General features: G+C 45.3%; 1 long non-coding RNA gene across 1 annotated transcript in view; it reads right to left on the bottom strand.

The window, feature by feature from the left end:
• Positions 1-1,730: 1,730 nt before the first annotated feature.
• Positions 1,731-19,236, bottom strand: part of LOC129403680 (uncharacterized) — an 81,057-nt gene continuing 63,551 nt past the window's right edge. The window contains exon 4 of the long non-coding RNA XR_008629377.1: positions 1,731-6,880. This is a non-coding gene — a long non-coding RNA (uncharacterized LOC129403680). The remainder of the gene's footprint in view (positions 6,881-19,236) is intronic.

Here is a 19,236-nt window from a genome sequence, read left to right on the forward strand (position 1 = left end):
GGATTAAAGACCTCAACATTAGACCACAAACCATAAGGTACATTGAAGACAAGGTCGGCGAAACCCTCCACGATATTGAAGATAAAGGTATCTTCAAAGGTGACACGGAACTAAGCAATCTAGTAAAAACAGAGATCAACAAATGGGACTACATTAAACTAAAAAGCTTCTGCACCGCAAGAGATACAGTGACCAGAATACAAAGACCATCCACAGAATGGGAAAGGATATTTACACAATACCCATCAGATAAGGGGTTGATATCAATGGTATATAAAGCACTGGTTGAACTCTACAAGAAGAAAACATCCAACCCCATCAAAAAATGGGGCGAAGAAATGAACAGAAACTTTACCAAGGAAGAAATACGAATGGCCAAAAGGCACATGAAAAAGTGCTCTGCATCACTAATCATCAGAGAGATGCAGATCAAAACAACTTTGAGATACCACCTCACACCACAGAGACTAGCACACATCCAAAAGAACAAAAGCAACCGCTGTTGGAGAGGATGTGGGGAGAAAGGGACCCTTCTTCACTGCTGGTGGGAATGCCGACTGGTTCAGCCCTTCTGGAAAACAATTTGGACGACTCTCAAAAAATTAGATATTGAATTCCCATTTGACCCAGCAATACCACTGCTGGGAATATATCCCAGAAAGGCAAAAAAGTACAATGGAAACAACATCTGCACATGTATGTTCATCGCAGCACTGTTTACAATAGCCAGAATCTGGAAAAAACCCGAATGCCCCAGAACGGATGACTGGTTGAGGAAACTTTGGTACATCTATACAATGGAATACTATGCAGCTGTTAGAAAAAAGGAGGTCAAGAATTTTGTATTCAAGTGGATGGGCATGAAAAGTTTCATGCTGAGTGAAATGAGTCAGAAAGAGAGAGACAGACATAGAAAGATTGCACTCATCTATGGTATATAGAATAACAGAGTGGGAGACTAACACCCAAGAACTGTAGAAATAAGTACCAGGAGGTTGACTCCATGGCTTCGAGGCTGGCCTCACGTTCCGGGGAAAGGTCAACTCAGAGAAGCGATCACCAACTACATTGTAGTCGAAGGCCATGTGGGGGAAGGGAGTTGCGGGCTGAATGAGGGCTAGAGACTGAGCACAGCGGCCACTCAACACCTTTATTGCAAACCACAACAGCTAATTAGAGAGAGAAAACAGAAGGGAATGCCTTGCCACAGTGGCAGGGTGGGGTGGGGGGGAGATGGGATTGGGGAGGGTGGGAGGGACACTGGGTTTACGAGTGGTGGAGAATGGGCACTGGTGAAGTGATGGGTTCCCAAACTTTGTATGAGGGAAGTATAAGCACAAAAGTGTATAAATCTGTAACTGTACCCTCACGGTGATTCTCTAATTAAAAATAAATAAATTTAAAAAAAAAAAAGAAATTTCAGGATTGGGGCTGGAGTGATAGCATAGCAGGTAGGGTGTTTGCCTTGCACGTGCCGACCCAGCATGCCATATGGTCCCCTGAGCACTGCCAGGAGTAATTTCTGAGTGTATGAACCAGGAATAACCCCTGTGCATCGTCAGGTGTGAAAAAAAATCAATCAGGGTTTTGAAGACATTATGGTATAAACAAAAAATGCATATATATTTATTATTATAAATCAAATATCACAATGCTGAAGTTCTGTTGTTTGTCTTCTTGATTATAAATTTAAATCTTCTATTCCTCTAAAAATTTGTCTTGACATTTTCTTGAGCTTAATTGTTTTCATTGTATGGCATAACTTTTCAGATATTTTTCTTTTTTATATGGTGACTTTGCATGTAAAGTGTATTTCTTCTACACTATATGAAGTCAATGCTGTTTTGAAAGGTCTGACAATATTGTCGTATTTGAGCCAGAGAGATATTCCAATGAGCTAACTGCATGTTTTCCATGAAGGAAGACAAGGTTGGATCCCCAGCATTGCATGGTATCCAGAGCAGAACCAGAAGCAATTCCAAGCACTGAACCAAGAATAGCCTCAGAGTGCTGCTAGATATTCTTCCAAAAGAAAAATAAAACTAAAATTATTAACATGAAAAAAAAAATCAGATGGGCTGGACATGTAATGCAATTTAAAGATGACTGCTGGACTAGAGCTGTTACCGACTGGATTCCACGGGACGTCAAAAGACCTTTTGGGTGCCCACCTACGAGATGGTCAGACTTCTTTGTCAAGACCCTGAATAAACAGTTTGAGGCTCTTCTTGTTCCTGGAGCGAGCAGATACCATTGGGCTACACTAGCATACGACAGGGACAAATGGAGACATTACTGGCACCCGCTTGAGCAAATTGAAGATCAACAGGATGACAAGTGATACAAGTGATACAAATGATATATATAAAAAGCAGAGCCCCGGCAGTTGAAGACCTCCAGAACCCAGCCACAGCCATGCTCAAGGGCACTCTCCACACGTTCGAACAAGCCTCACACATGAAGGAACCAGCAGAGGAACCCAGGTGTGTGGGACCCGGGACCGAGATCTCCAAGGCTGCTTGGATCAGGACTGGGTCTCTTCTACCCAGATACCCCATTTTCCAGTTGCTAGGAAGTCACACCCAGAAACTGCCCCCGGCGCCATGTAATCCTATCAACGGCCAACATTCAGAGACTATAAAACCATGCTCTCCCCAGAAGTTCTTTGATGGCCTTAATGCAGCCGTGCGACCTCTGATAGCCTAGTTCTCCCTCTTGGAGTACCTAGCAAGCCACCAAGAGTTTACTGCCCGCATGGGAGATCCTGGCAAGCTCCCCATGACATATTCATATGCCAAATACAGTAACAATGATGGGTCTCATTCCCTTAACCCTGAAGACCCTCTAATGTGGCACCATTGGGAAGGATGAGTAAAGAGAGGCTCTAAAATGTCAGGGCTAGATTGAATGGAGACGTTACTGGGCCCACTCGAGCAAATCATTGATCAATGGGATGACAGTATATACAAATCTCTCAGAGAGCTAGGCAAGCTACAGAGAGTATCCTGCCAGCACGGGCAGAGTCTGGCAAGCTACCCATGGCATATTCGATATGCCAAAAACAGTAACAATCAGTCTCATTTCCCTGACCTGAAAGAGCCTTCAATTGTTGGGAAAGATGAGTAGGGAAAGGCTGCTAAAATCTCAGGGCTGAGAGGAAAAGAGACATCACTGGTGCCTGCTCAAGTAAATTGACAAACAATGGGATGACAGTGACAGTGAATTTTTTTTTTAAGTACACAAGGGGTAGAGAGATAGTATAAGGCTTAAGGCAATTTCCTTGCATGTTAACAATCTTGGTTCAAATTCTGGCTCAGCATATCGCCTCCCAAGCAACAAAGGAGTGATCCCTGAGCAGAGTCAGGAGTAAGCCATGAGCACAGTTGGGTCTGGCCCCCAAATCATACGGTAATAAAACAATAACAACAAAGTACTTGAAATACCTGTCGCTGGCAATGAGACTGTGTGCTGTCATTTGCCTAGTGTGTCTCACTTTGCTCTCCAAAGCCTACTGCCACCCTTTCATCCTCAGATTTGGTTTCACACTGTGGTCTCCTTTACAAGTGTTACAGATTCATCTTGAAAGAAAGAAGAAACTTTAATCTGACTTGTAGCTTCTGATGTGAAGGGAGCACATTTCACAAAGAGCTAAGTCACCGTGTAGCTGTTTGGCCACACAGGACTTTATGGCAGTGTCGCAGGACTTTATGGCAGTGTCAAAGCACCTTTATGAGAACAATGGCAGCAGGTTCAACAGGAACAGTCACCATTTGTTATTTACTCCAGAGCTCAAAGTCAAATTGTAAGATTAAAATCCTCAAGAAAGCAATCTGGGGAAGGTATCCGTTCCTTTTGTAGAAGAAATAAAGGCATTGTCCATGGCCAAGCAGTTCAAAAAGACCACCCTCTATGGCTTTTCACATGCTACATGGAATAAGAGGACTAAATCTAAGATGGTGATTCTTTCACTGGTGAAGGAATAGTGGCACTTTGGTGGTGGATGTGATGTGGTAACATTGTACCTCTAGAACATTAACTCATTAACTCATACTCTGGTAACATTAACTCATACTCTGGTAAGCAAAAGGTACCTCAAAAAAGTTTAAAACAAATAGCAAATTGCCCGCAGTAAATAAGTATTTCCATTGTTTTCTGCCTTAGTACAGTAAGATTTTGTTCAAGTAACCCATTGCTGAAACGTTTTACAATGCCTTCTTGTTCTTAGTGCCTTTACATTTTTACTTTAAGCAACAGCAGATTGCAAATTTGAAAAAGCTGTATTATCACTTTTTAATAGAACAGGGTAGTTTTCTTTTTGTTAAATGTGTATTTTAGTTGTTTTCTTCATGGGAGAATGAAGGTTCTCTATGAACACATTTTAAGTCACACTTTCTGATTACACTATTAAAACTGAGCCCTATAGTGAAAAAGATGAAGATATTTACGTTGTAGACAAATACTAGTGCACAAGACAGCCATGATGTGGTCATGGTCCTTCCAGGTCTCCTAGACCCAGCCGAGAGCATCCAGAACAACATAAACCCACTCACACCCCTGCTATCTGCTATGAAGTCTCCATACAGGAGCGAAGGAGCTCACGTACTAGCAGTATACCCAGTGCAGCTGCACTAGGTCCTGAGCACCCTTAGACCTTCCTCCCACCCTGAGGCTGCTTCTTTCATTGTGCTGTCCTGCATCTCTGTGACCTGATTCCGTTTCCAGCAGCCTCTGAGTCAGCCACAATGCCTTGCTGAAGTCCTAGAGCTGGGTACGCAAGGTCAATCACACATGACCCAAGAGAGCAGGACTGTGCACAAGAAGCTCGGGCATGATTCCTACACAGATTTTTCTTTACCCTGAGCTCCCCAAGCTCAGAACCTAAGAAGCAACTTTTGTGTGAGCATTGTATTAAAGCATATGATTGATGCTAGAGAGCATACAGGGTATTCTGTCGTCATTGGAACAAATCACAAGAAACATAGTGGTTTAAAACTACTTCCATCTGTTCTCTTCAAATTTGAAGATCAGAGCTCCAAAGTCAATTTCACTGTGTCAAAATCAAGGACTCAACACAGCCCTTTCTATCCACTGTCCCTCCGCCCCCATCCATCTAGGAGAATTCATTTTCTGGACTTTTCCAGCTTCTAGAGCTGCATTCCTTTTTAACTTGGCTGAGGATCATTTCCATCCTCTCTGTGTTTTCTTATATCATCAAAATTCCCTTGAGATTGCATCTAGGCCTATCTGGATAATCCAGGCAAACTACCCATCTCAAGGTCCTTAACTCAATCCATCTGCAATGCTTCTTTGCCTAAAAAAAAAATTCACAGGTTCCAGGATTAGGATCTTGGAATATTTGGGGATTGTTAAGAGGAGGAGAGAGGGCTACAAAAGAGGGGTGCATGGTCTATTTGGTCATCCCCACAGAAGGCTGGTGAGACACTGAGGAGCTGTATAAGCTGTATCTCAGGACTCTATGGACTGTATCAGAAAAGAGGGGACCATGAAAAGAGATCAGTTCACCCCACAATGCATGCATATGTTCCCACTTCTAGATACTGCTCGAATCAATACCTACCTATGCTACACTCAGCTGGGAAGGAGATAATGTGGGTGTGGGCTGGGGTGAGACCTTGTTAAACTGTACAGCTCAAAGATTACAGGCTTTGAGCACCAGAGCAGAGGCTACAACAGGACAGAGGGGAAATTCAAGAGTTTTTAAAGAGATACACGTGCTCTGGCATGGTGTATCACAAAAAGTCAGAATTTAGGGAGTGGAGCTCATGCAAATGTAAGCGGGTTAGCTACCAGCTACCCCACAGAACACACAGCAACACCCCCCCAACCAGAGTCTGTTTCCCTTGCCTCCTACTTCTTACACTTTCAGGGACTCTTAAAGGAATGGCCGGTGGTGACCATTCCTATAGCCAGAGGAGATCCCTGCTCCATTCTGTGCATGGGGTGATTATCGTAACACTTTAGGAAATATACACTATAGGGGTATTGTTTTATGGTAGAGACTTATCTGCCAGTATTCATTGTTTTAACCCTATTCACATTATTTTGTCATTTGAAGAAAGGATGTTGTTTTGTCTTGTTTTGACTTTTTGTTTGTAATTTGCATGAATGTTTCCTTTCGGTTGGCCAGAAGCCATTCAGTTTGCAGAACCCAAATGAGATTTAAACCCAGATGTGACCATTGCAAAACCCAAGCTATACAAATCATCAACTTGAATACCCAGCTTCTTCCCAGATTTCACAAAGATAATAGGGTAATATTCTCCCTGTTCTTTGATCCCAGGCATCCAAAAATTAACAGTGAAGTTCTGGGAGCCTCATAGAAGAGTTGGAGGCACAGAAGTTGGAAGTAGGGAACTCCCCATGGTCAAGAGCAGTGGGCTGGAGGTAGTGGGGGTGGAAGGGTCTTGCAGGCAGCACTGGGGCACTAGGAGCCATTGATTTGTGTGTGGGGAGATTCTGGAAGGAATCCAGTAAGTGCATTTAAGAAGAGCAAAGTGTAAGAAACTGTGTCTACTGTGAGTTTGGCTAAATGTTAAATGTACCTGCCTTAGAGATGGGAAGCCCAAGACAACTGCTAATCTTTCCTCCAAGGCTCAGGACCAAGGGGAAGGTTCAGACCTAAATGATAACTTCCTTCTGCCCTGCTTCTCTTGATTCATGTACCCTTCTTAGGTAGATTCATTTGCACTTCTTTTCCATCCTGCTTTTGTCTCATAATTCTTCTGGGCCTGGATCATGAGTCTGCTCTCCTCTGACTTTGGCAAGCCTCTTCGAGGATTCTGTATAATTATTCTTCCCACTTCCATCTTCTAGAACATCTGCAGAGGCAATCCTTCTGACCTGCAGTCTGGGCCTCACTCTGTAACAAGAAGACGAAGGTACTTTTAGCAAATTCAGCATGAAAAACTTTCTGCTTCCCCTCGACAGGCTAAGCCTCAACCCAAACTTGATCACTCTGTCTGAGAGTTCTATTCTAGACTGAGCCCAATACTCATGCTCACCTCTGCCCATAATGTACCTTCACCCCAGACTGAGTTCTTAGCTTTACACTCTGGTTGAGCTTCAGACAGGGTCCCCCACCTAAGTAGTTCATCAAAGCAAATAATTAGTTTTAATATTTTTTTAAAAATACAAAGTAAGTGGAAATTAGAGTGGGTTGGTTTATCAGTAGCATCGGTGTCATAAGCCTTGTCACTTGCCAGCTAAGCCTGAGAAGTTGTAAGAGATTGTTTGCTGGTCCTTGTTTCCCCTTCTCACCACGAATGCTTGTGCTTAGGGCTCTACAGCCCGGTGCCTAGGTGTCCTTTGCAAACTGTGGAATTGCACGTGGCTTCACAATCAGGGCTTCTAGGACACTGATCTTTATGCCCCTCCCTTGCCTAAGTAGGCAGTCCTTTTCCCAACACTAGAGGTGCAGGCCCTCTGGACCTCCCACAAACCTCAGGCTGCCAACAGGATGTTTAAACAAGGCTTTTGCGAGCCCTGGCCCCTCTGCCATCCCCGACCTAGATTCATTTCAGCTCCCTGAAAAGAGAGCGTCTGCACAGCTCACTCTGTGTAGTCTGACAAATGTGTCTCTTTATTAGGGTGAACCCAGTCCTCAGAGGCAGCAGAGGCAGTCACATGCTGGAAAGGTTGCCATGGAAATGATTCACTTTCGCTGAATTATTCATTTCTGCAGTCCACCTAGAGGGTTTCCCCAGCTGTGACAGACGCTGGACAGAGGCAGCAGCCAAGGACGCCACCACACCAGCAGCTCTTCCCAGAGCCTTGACCCAAGGGCAGGACAGTGAGCAAAGAATGTGGGTGAAAGATCCTGGCTGTCCCCTCCACCGCATCCTTAAGTTTCAGGGGACAGAGAAGCCACAGTGGTATGAAGACCCCCACAACAGACTGCCAGGGCTCATATCTCCTCCCACACCCAATTTCATAGCTGGAAAGGGGGGAGCAGAACATTGTCCACCTCGCAGGGTTCTAATTACGCTTTTGACTTATATAGGTAGAAGAAAACTAAAAGTTAGTTTGGTTGTTGCTTATAAATTGACTTAAAAATTTCTAAGTTTTCTTCCAAATTACCAGATAATGGGCCTCAGTTTTCCCAACCTGTAAAATGATGATGCCAGAGATGAATTAATTTCCATAGTCTCCCAGTCTTCATATTCCCGTGACTATAATCATCATCATCATTCCATTGATCGTCGAATTTCTTGAGTGGTCTCAGTAACGTCTCCATTTGTCCTAGCCCTGAGATTTTAGAAGCCTCTATTTACTCATCCTTCTCAACGATGCTGCATTGGAGGCTCTTTCAGGGTCAGGTGAATGAGACCCAGCTTGTTACTGTTTTTGGCATATTAATACACCATGGGGACCTTGTGAGGCTCTCCCATGTGGGCAGGAAACTCTCCGTTGTTTGCCAGGTTCTCCCAGAGGAGAAATAGGCTATAAAATATCCTTAAGCTCGCTTCCAGGAGCTTGCTTTTAAGTCTCTGGATGCTGGCCGTGGATGGGATTACACAGTGCCAGGGGCAGTCCCTGGATGTGACCGCCTAGCTACTGGGAAATGGGAAATCTGGGCGGAGGCGGCCCAGTCCCAATCTGAGCAGGCTTGGAGGTCTCAGCCCTGGGTCCCACACACCTGGGTTCCTCTGCCGGTACCTTCATGCGTGAGGCTTGTCCAAAAGTGTGGAGAGGGGCCTTGAGCATGGCTGTGGCTAAGTTCCAGAGGTCTTCAACCACTGGGAGCTCTGCTCGGGATGGGGAGGGAAGCTGGAGCCCATCCCCTCCGAGGGGCCCCAGGAAAGACAGCCAGGCACACAGGCAAGAAACTGTCTGCCCCATGATTATAATAAAATGACAATTTTATTTATTTGTTGCTTGACTTGGTATATTGTACAGAGTCGGGAATTTCACAACAATCATTTCCTCAGTAGACTTTGTCCTTTTCCCTGCAGCGGTGGTCAAGGTGTGAAGTGAATATGTGCTGAAAACCTAAACTGGCTCAGGTTCAATGTGGAAGTCAAGAAAACATTGGTTGTGAGTTTCACTGCCTTCCAGCTGGAGGTGGTTTAATCCCTGGGAGTCTGTTGTGTCATCAACAGCAACCTACCACTGACCGCCACAGTGCAGGGATCAAAAGTCAGGCCTTGCACATAAGAGTCTTGTGTTCTGCCACTAAGTCACATCATCCCCTAGATCTAAAATCCCCACCACCAATCTCCAACCCACCAGACTTATCCAAACAACTGATTCTTGGTAGAAACAATGTGATCTTGGGGGTTGGGTGTTCTAACTTGAGACTATTTTTAAGTGGCTACCTCAACAGATGTACATGTGGGGGTGTTCTCACAGAACTATTAGAAATCTACGAAATACCTAGCCATCAACAGTGACTGCATGCACTGCTAGTTTCTCTCCCACCATTTACCACCTAGACTGATGAGAGAGTTCAATACACGCTAACTCACTAGCCATGACACATAAGGCACAAGTGTTGAGTGAAAGAAGACATAAACAGCAAGTATAATAAAACTTCATTTGAGTGAGCCTTATAAACATAACTGCACGTCTGGGCGAACCTGGCTTTACATCAAGCTGACTTGAACCCTCATCCCCAAATGAAAGAACCCCCAATCCTAGTATTTTCATGAATCCCTAAAGGCCTTTTTTCACATGTTCACATCTGGATACCCATTCCTTCCTCACCACCAATCCTTTATGGCCCAGGTGATTTTATGCCACAACAACTCAATAGATTCAAGGATCTTCCTCATGCTACCCCAACAAAACCCTCACACCAACACTGTGTATGCAGTTGGTGTGTATAGTCAACCCTTGGTCTTGTAGTCAAAGACCTGTTGCAGGTTTTTTCATAGCTACAAAACAAGGTCCTGAAATCCAGCAATTGGGCTCCCTTTTTCTCAAAAATACCTTGACTGCTCCATGGGGGGACTGGGGGGTGTGTTATAGCCCCCTACTGGTTCATGCTTCTCTTCTTTATTTTTCTTTCTATTTTTAGTCCTATTGCTCTTTCTAGTTTTTGATTGGCCCCGGGAGCCCCAAGCTCCTTTCACTTTATGAGGCAATAAAATTCAGTCCTGTGCTGCCCTTGCCCTCAAATTTGGATCTAGGGCGCTTTTTCAAGATCCAGAACCATCAGGAAAACTCAGGAGCAGGAACAACTCACCATGGACTAAATAAAAACTTCCTTCACCTCCTATTCCCTTTTCTCACCTACCCATCCCCTCCCCTAACACAAGCATGAGCACGCAAATGCAAAGACCAGGATGTGAATATAGGTCATTTCTGGGTAATGATATTATTGGTGATACTTTCGTGCGTGTCTTTTATTCTTTATATTTTTGCATTACTTTAATTTCCAAAAATGAGTCTATATTGGCTTCATAAAAGGAGCAAAGAGCAGAGAAATAAAATTTTATTTTTGCTAGGGGGAAACAATATCCTCAGTGTCACAGACAATTCACATACTCACTACTGTCTTCACCCAGTCAATATGCACACCTCGTTCTTGACCTTTGAGCCACTTTTCTCAGCATCATCCTACTTGTTCAAGACTGTGACATTACAGTGGGTGGCCAGCGGCCACCGGTCAGGAGTCCAGCACTTGTGAAGAAACTGCCCCACCTGAGTTCACAAACATCTGAACAACCATAGAAAGTTCCATGAACCAGGCAGCTTGCATCCTTTTTGTGAGCACCAGCCTTTCCCCATTTTTTGCAGAAATACTTGAATTAATATTAAATAATTGGATTTTACAGGAGCAAGACGATATGAGGTAGCACCTAGTGATCCAAGCCCTGGAGAAGAGGAACAGAGAAAGAGGGGCCAGGAGAGGTATTCAGAGCTGACCTCTCCCTGGCACTCCTTTAGCTCACACACATGGCATGACTGCCTTAACCATGTCCTGTAGGTGAAATGTCACAAGTGTTCACTGGCTGAAGCAACAGGAAAATGGCAACTCTGCGTTTGTTACCAAAATTCTCTTAAAGGAGAAAGTCTCCCCAGGATCAAGAAGGAAGGATGTAATTAGGTGTGTTCATGATTAGGTGTGAGGTTTGAGATGGTTAAGGTTTCAGTCTCTTCTCTACACCATTCTGACCTGGTTTTTGCCCGAAGGCCCCCATCCGAGGGCAATGTGAGTCACGTGGCAGATAAGGGAGCTCTGACTTCTGGGGTGCCTAAACTCAGTCACTCACAGCAGACACTCCAGACCTTTATATCAAATTGACATATGACCCTTCCCTCTTTTTAAAATCCTTGTTTATCTGATCTTGGGGAATCAATCAAGTGGCAAAGCATATACCTATCATATGCGAGACCTTGAGATCTAGCCCAGCCCCGCACCCTCTTCAAGTGCTGCCAAGTGAGGGCCCAGGAACCTTGAACAAGACCAAGATGATCCTGTATGATCCTGTCGAGGCTCCAAGTATGATCTTGATGGGCTCCAAATACCACACATCCAAGCTCTGCCAGAAATGAGTACCACTGGTTATGATCCTTATTAAAGCAAGGCCCTATTCATCTATTAACCAGCTATTGTGGCAATAATGTGGTATTACGAATAATCCACAAACAGTATGCACCAGCAAATTTTTTCTTGTCCCTGACAGCTGGTGCTATGCTGGGCTTGATGCTAAAAATGCCTTGGTTGAGGTGTTTGAGGAGTCACCTCACTCTTCTGAGACCAATGGTTAACTGGAACACATTGCCTCTCAGGGCAAGTGGTAGGAGAGCAAACTACCAAGACAAGGCATACCAATGCCTAAAGTTAGGCTGTCAGGGAAACTAGCCTTCAGGCCAAGCTCTCCATCAACCAGAGAGGAACATGCGTTTCACCTCATCTGCTGAGAACTACTGTGAGGTCTCATTACAAGGAATAAAGTTGTTTGAGGAGTGGGAGGTTTGTTCGATTTTGGTTTTGGCTTTGATTTGGGGGCCACACCTGCACTACTAGGAGACTATTTTAAATTCAGTGCTCGGGGTTGCTGCCAGTAGTGCAAATTTTATATTGAGTAGCCAAAACAAACAAGAAAAAAAAAAGAGTAGGAGCGGCTTTTCTTAAATGATGTTCAAGGAACTACATGTTTCTGGGGATGTGCTACAGCCCACTGAGCTATCTTTCTTGCCCAAATAGTTTAGCTGGTGTTGTTGTTTGGGGCCACAACCAGCAGTAGTTGAGGGCTACTTCTAATTCTTTACTCAGGGATATATATGGTTCTGGAGGACAAAACCCAGACCTCCCATGTGAAAGGCTTGTGCTCAGTCCATTTATCTTTCTCCCTCCTTCCAGAGGTTACAATTTTAGTGGTAGGAATAAAGGAATGGAAAAATTGCAATCAAGGTACATAGCTGACTGAGAGGTAAAATCAGGCTCAAACTCAGCTCCTTCTAATGCCAAAGCTCAGAGTAACCTCCACTTCCCCCACATGTGCGGACTGAGCTTGAAGTTTGCAAGTGTTGGTAGCACAATTGGAGAAATTCAGGGGAGTTAAAAATCCTGGATCCTGGGGCTGTAGTGATAGCACAGCGGGTAGGGCATTTGCCTTGCATGCGGCCAACCTGGGTTCGATTCCCAGCATCCCATATGGTCCCCTGAGCACCACCAGATTCCTGAGTGCAGAGCCAGGAGTAGCCCCTGTGCATCGCCAGGTGTGACCCCCCCAAAAAAATCCTGGGTCTTACATACTTAATGAATCTTGCTGAGCAATTCATTGCAATGGGAAGATTGCTGATATGACCCCCAGGGATCCCGTGGGTGAGAACCAGTGGAGGTCATCAAAGAAATTCAGTGGTGCTTATCACCTGGCATTGAAACTATCCACTCTCTCCCAACCAACTTCTGGGTGCCAGAATGCTCCACCCCCAACATCTGGGACAATGCACCCTTAAATTTGTATTTGGGGGCAGCATATTCTACAATATTAAATTCAGTGTACCCCAACATTTGGAACATTAGTGAAGGACAACATTAGTAATATCTGGAACTTTCTCAAGTTCCAAACACTCTCAGGTCCACCTGAGAGACACCAGAAAGATCCAGAATCTAGGGTAGGATCTGTTGTCCTGAGGTCTGATGTTGACTTGCTAATTTCTGGGTGCAAATTCCTGACCTGTGAGATGTGATGAGGGATAAAGGTGGGCTATTGTGCAGGACTGTTTTAGTCTGCAGATTGCCAGGTGCCAGGCTGCCAGTCCACGATGCTGTTTTCTAGGCTATTTGCTGTATGCTGTGAGTGCCTATCGCTCCTTTGTCTCTCCATCTTCATCTCTCCTGGGCACTCAGTGTCCACATCACCAAATCTTCAGTTCTATGTGAAGACAATCAGGAGTAGCGATGGCTTTGGGGAGGGCCCTGACCATCCCTCACTGTCCCCCAGATGCGAGGCAGAGCTGAACCTGAACAGTTCAGTCTGAATGATAGTCACCCACCCAGTTCTGCAGCTTCCCATCAAAGACCTCACATCTGTCAGGCTGGAGAGCCCACAAGCATCCCAGAGCCTCTGTGAGCATGGAAAGTAGGATGACTGACTTCCCAGAGGACAGGAGTAGCTCTTAGGGCTCTGGGTGGAGACACAAACCAGCAACAGCCTTCCCCAGGAACCAGTTTAAATGCAGACTCTATCTGGATTACTGGCTGGACTCTGCGTTTAACATTTCACAGCTCTGTGCATGACTGTGTGGAGCTCTGATGTCCCAGACACACTTCTCCGCCCTCACCACTCAGGTTCTCTTTCCATTTTTCCCACAGGCTGACTGCAGCACTGCCTTCATCTCAGCAGCCTTGTCTCTTTGCTGGAGGGTTGCCCCCAGGCTGCTCGAGGCCCTTTGCCTATGGCACAGACAGCCAGATGGGCCTGGAAATTTACATCCTCCCAAGGGCATCCCTTAACCCAGAGGTTCCAGAACTTTCACAGTTCATGGAGCCTTGATGTCTCAGTAATTTTTTCATGACATTTACTCTGAGCCAAAAGAAAAATACCTATCCATTTATTTAGTTCCATTTCCTAAAGTAGCAAGGCCCAAACAATCTAACAAGTATTTATATCCTAATCATTTAGCAGTTGTTTGGAAACAGAATACATAGGAAATAAGACCAAAAATAATATTAAGAATAATATTCTTGCTCCATTCACAAATAACCACAATACCTTACTCATGCAAAACAACACATTATGCCTGCACTACTTCTTGATTCTTAGAGTCAGATCAGACACCACCATCCCCATTTTCCAGTCCACACTGATATTTGCATAGTACTTGCTTTTTATCACGGTTGCCACTCAATTCCCAGTTTGGCAAAGATATGACATCATCCACAGCAATGTAGGGCAAGCTAATGTCGAAAGTGTAAACTATGCTGTGTGGTGTCTGACAGCTATAGCTGTGTTGGTTTTAAAAATTAAAATACCTGCAGCATGCAGGGTAGCTTGTCACATGGGTTGATGACTAGGACCTAACCTTTGACTGGGGGCATTAAGAGTTGACATACCCCAGCAACGGTGCTCTACTGCTTGACTGAGCCAAAGTTATTCTCTATGGGATTTCCAGAGAGATTCCTATTTCCCCTTCCCTTCTCTTTCCTTCCCAGGTTCACTGCTCTGCTCTGAGTACTTCCTTGCTAAGGACATTTCTTCTATGGAGACCTGTCTCAGGTCCTGCTGATGGAGAGTCTGACCTAAGGAAAAGGGAAACCGGAAGTGAGGTGGGGGTGAGGGTCAGTGAGGAGGCAATGTAGGGGAGAATGTGGGGATTTCACTTGGGCTTGAGTGGGGAGTCTCAAGGACTGCAAGGTTCAGAAGACCAAGCCAAGAAGCAGGAAAGAAGTAGAATGAACAGCCTTGGTTACCAACCAGACTGGGCAGCTGAGAAAAATATCAGACTTTCTGAGTTTTCTCCTGTATGGAGAGGCCCTAAAGCGCCAGCAGGACTCCAGAGTTCAGACATTCCGAGTGAAGGAAGCAAAGCTGACTTTTTCTGATGGGCTGAGTTCAACCCCTAAAATTCCAGTTCTAAAAAAAAAAAAAAGAAGAAAGTGGAGCAGGCAAACTTCTCCACCCACTTTTTTCAAAGGTTCTGTTTAAATGTGCACTTGAAGTGCTGTTTCCAGCTTCATTAACCCCCTAATAATTACACTAATTACTGCACGCTCTGCATGAGGATATGCTCTGAAGCCCTAGCTCCCGCTCGGTTTCACGAGCAGACAATGTGTTCTTCCAGCGGAGTACACCCTGAAATGTTTTAGGCAAACAGAGGAGGCACCTGTTGGAAGTCAGCTCCGGGGGTGGTAAAGCTTAAGCAGATGGCAAGGGCTGGCAGCAACAGACCCCAGGCCCTCAAAACAGGGTCCATGGAGCTGTGGTTCCCCTGAGGCCCTGGGAGGGATGAGAGTACCATCTGCCCAGAGCCCACTGGGGACAGGTGCTTTGCCAGCTGCGTTCCCACCTAGCACCTCAGAGCCTTGTCTCATGGCTGTGGGCTGCCTCTGGAGCTGCACCAGGAAAGGTCGAGCAGAGGCTCTGTACTCCCGGTAGGGACACCACACTGAGGCTCTCATGGGCTAGAGATTCTGCTTCTTCCCTGGATCTGGGCCAAAGTCATATTTTAAGCAAGATTTTGCTCCTGCCAGTCACCTACAGCTGGGGGAAATCTGGAGAAGACGGGAAATTTTAATAAGAGGCTTTAAAAGGGGTCTGCACTGAGGCTGGCACAGAGGTCTGCTCCTGGAGACTGTCCCCCACCCCCTGCCACCACCTACAAAACACTCTGGAAGCATGGTGGGGAAAGAACCACTCTGGAAGCGTGGTGGGGAAAGCACCTGCAAGCAGGACTGATGCTAACTGGGAAGGAGACCCCTGGTAGAGTGGAGCAGAGATTAGGAGATGCTGCCCCACCGGGTAGACACAACCTGTCAGGGCAGTAAATGGCAGGATGCTCTAGGACAAAGGGAACAGCGTCCCCCGCCTGTGAATAGATCAGGAGCCGACTGCAGCTTCCACTTCTTTGTGTGGACACAGATATATGGGATAAAAGTGCACGACTGCAGGGGCAACTCACCAAGGATGGCCCATGGACTCAGGTGGAAACAAATAGCTCTTTTCAGAAGCCTAAAAGGGGGAGAGCAACTCATAAAGCAAACTCAGCTGGGACATCACAATGCAGGAAGAGTTGGCAAGAGGATGGAGTATGATACTTGGACCAGGAGCCACTGAAGCAAAGGTGAAAAGGAGGGTCTTCTGCAGAAGGAGCAGCAATGAGTGTGTGTGTGGGGGGGGGGGCATGTGCCAGGAGGGTGGGTATTTGGGAAAGCTCTTCTCATTCCACTTCAGTACTGCCACCTCTTGTTGTAGATTGAGACCAAGTTCATCTACCTTACCAGAACTTAATGTCCCATGGCTGGGGCCCTACCTACAGAAGCCCCCCTCACGTTGAGCCCCAAACTGTGGGTCCCAAACCCAATCCCAGGAAACTGCACTCAGCCTGGCCTGCAGGGAAGAGAGGCTCATGGCCATATCCATTCCAGAATATGTTTCACCTTCAGTCCCCAACTTTCTGTTCACACAGGACCCAGCCTTCAAACTGTTGAGGAATGGTCCGAAGCACTCTAGAAACTTTTGGCAAATTTCAGAACTGCAATCTATAGCTCAGCAAAAAGGTGGACTATTGGAGAGGGAGGACGGAGGAGTCCAGCTGGCTGCCTCGCCCATCATAATGCCCTGGATGATGAATCTGACACCAGGAAAAAAGAAATAAATCTGCCAGCATGTTTCCCCTTGAGGACGGGCAACGACAAAATTGTAATGAATGAGAATGTTTCTGGGTTATGTGTTGGAAAATTAGTGCGAGCTTGCATTAATTGAAATTCAGTTCTTTATGTATATCAATTCCCTTTTATCCTTCTGGGATTTGCAGCAGCCACAAAGACGCTGAGCAACAGATTAATCCAAGTGTTTGTCAGCGGCAATGATAAATTGAGGTTTAAAAGCCTACATTGAGATAAATTACTATTAAAACGCAGGCCTCCCCTCTCTTGTTATGTCTGTAGAAGCAAGAATTTGTTAAACTCCTGAATTGCCTTTCATTATGCTCACTTTAGACTTTGGAGGATGGATCTCAGTCAACAAAGGGTATTTCTTTACCTTAAGTAACTGTTAACTCCAGCATTGCTCTCCTCCCTCCCTCGCCCTCTCTGCACACCCTTGAGCCAGTGAACACCTTTCTCTGTCATGACCTCAAATACTATGTCACCTTATTGACCCTAGTACCTGCGCCTGTACCAAGCATCTGTGTCCTGAGTTCTGCAGCCAAGGGCACAGCCCAAGACCTTGGACTCTTCTCAGCTAAGTCTGTGCATGGAATCTTCCCAAACTGGCTATCAACCTCAATCCATACAGAAAACATATCTCCAGAGTTCTCCCTCAGTCAGTCCTTCCTCCATCAGTTTCCCTAGTCCCACTCTACCCACTTCCCTGATCCAGATGCTCACTTCTGGGTGGTTATAACTGCTCCTTCGGGGTCTCTGTCCTGGGGTTGCCTTTCAACTGCCTCCCAGTCTCCAAATCCATGCTCATCCTGTCACACCTCCCACCTACAACCACCTCCCCCCAAAATAAAACAACACACAAGGACTGTCCAAGCTTTAAGGTCACCTGAGCAACTGTGAGTAAGCCAACAGGCTGATCATTTAGTCAATACAATATCACTCCCCACCCTGGCTCCCAGCATGTGAGTCTTTGTTTAAGCTGACAGACACATTAAGGACAGTTGAAGGCACATCAAAATGTACTAGGTACATTAAGAGCAGAGGCTGGGATATTTATTTAGCCAATTGACAAGCACCTTTAAAGTATAGGATACAGCCATGATAATTTCCTATTCTATTCTTGCCTTGAATATCTCAACTACCCTAAACTTATTTATTTTTTTTTCCCTGGGAGCACATCTGCTACTCTTATGTTTTAATTAGCCAAACTAGTTCTACCCAACCTTAAGGTTTTCATTAGGGGTATAATTTTCTGCAACACTTGTCTGCCTCATCTTTCTTGCTGCAAGGCCTCTAGGATGCCCCACAATGATTAGCATGAACTCTAAACTTTGAGGTCTATATAATCTAGCCCCCGGGCTCCTGCAGAATCATATCCCACCATCAGTCTTGCAAAATCCTTGATGATTTTAGGACACAGCACACTGTTTCTTACATCTTGACTTTGTACCTTCACCTGAGACTATCATCTCCGCCCTTCTCTAGAAGCAGGCTTCATACTCCAAGGCATGGAGATTTGGTTTCATTTTTATTTTTATTTTTGTTTTATTTTATTTTTTGCAGCATGGCACACTGGCTTGTATGCTTATTGGTACTTTCCTAATTAGTACTGTCCTTATTAGTATTTTTATGCAACTGTGAATCCTGAGCTGAGTCTGTTTAAGGAATGATAGTGAGCTGACTGTTGACTGATAGCAGAAAGACTTTCAAGCCACAGAAAGAGAAGGCCATCCTCCTGGACATTTGCAATCTCATGGGTGGCCATATCATGAGATCTGAGAATATCCCCACATCCCATCCGTCCTGTCTCCACCCCAGCAGACATTCTCAGGCTTCTCCTTCTCTCCCTTCAAAAACTACAGGATTCCCCAAACAAACAGCATCAGGAGTACATTGTAATAGTACCTCACTGCTTTGGTGGTGAAGGAGACAGCTCAAAGAGAAATGAATTCATATTAGTTTATTCCCAAGATCAACATCCTGAAAGCTTTCTTCATTAAAATTGTGGTGCTGCAAACACGTCCTTGTAAATTTAGACAAGGAAACGCCTCTCAGAGGGATAAGAAATTGTTTGGAGACGACGGCGTTATCTGCCTTGTCGAATCTGATTTTTCAGCCTCTGTTCCTCTCCCTGTCTCCTTCTTTTTTTCTTCCTCTCTCTCCCATCCCCAGCCTCCCGCCCTCCTCTCTGATACATGCTACCTCAATCCCAGCTGCAATTTCCCAAGTAACAATGAAAGACATGGCCTTATAAGCAATCAGCCACTGCAATTTGGGGGTGAATATTCAATTAGTTCCAGGCCACGGACTTCTGATCAATATTGCCTTCTCAAAGCAAAAACAGTATAACCAACCCCCTTATTAAGCAATTCTAAGCCTGGTGCAGATCCCCATGAATGGCAGCTAATCTGTGCTTTAATTAATACGTGCCCCTTGGT

Source organism: Sorex araneus, chromosome 3 (assembly GCF_027595985.1).
Source record: "Sorex araneus isolate mSorAra2 chromosome 3, mSorAra2.pri, whole genome shotgun sequence".
Classification (NCBI taxonomy): Eukaryota; Metazoa; Chordata; class Mammalia; order Eulipotyphla; family Soricidae; genus Sorex; species Sorex araneus.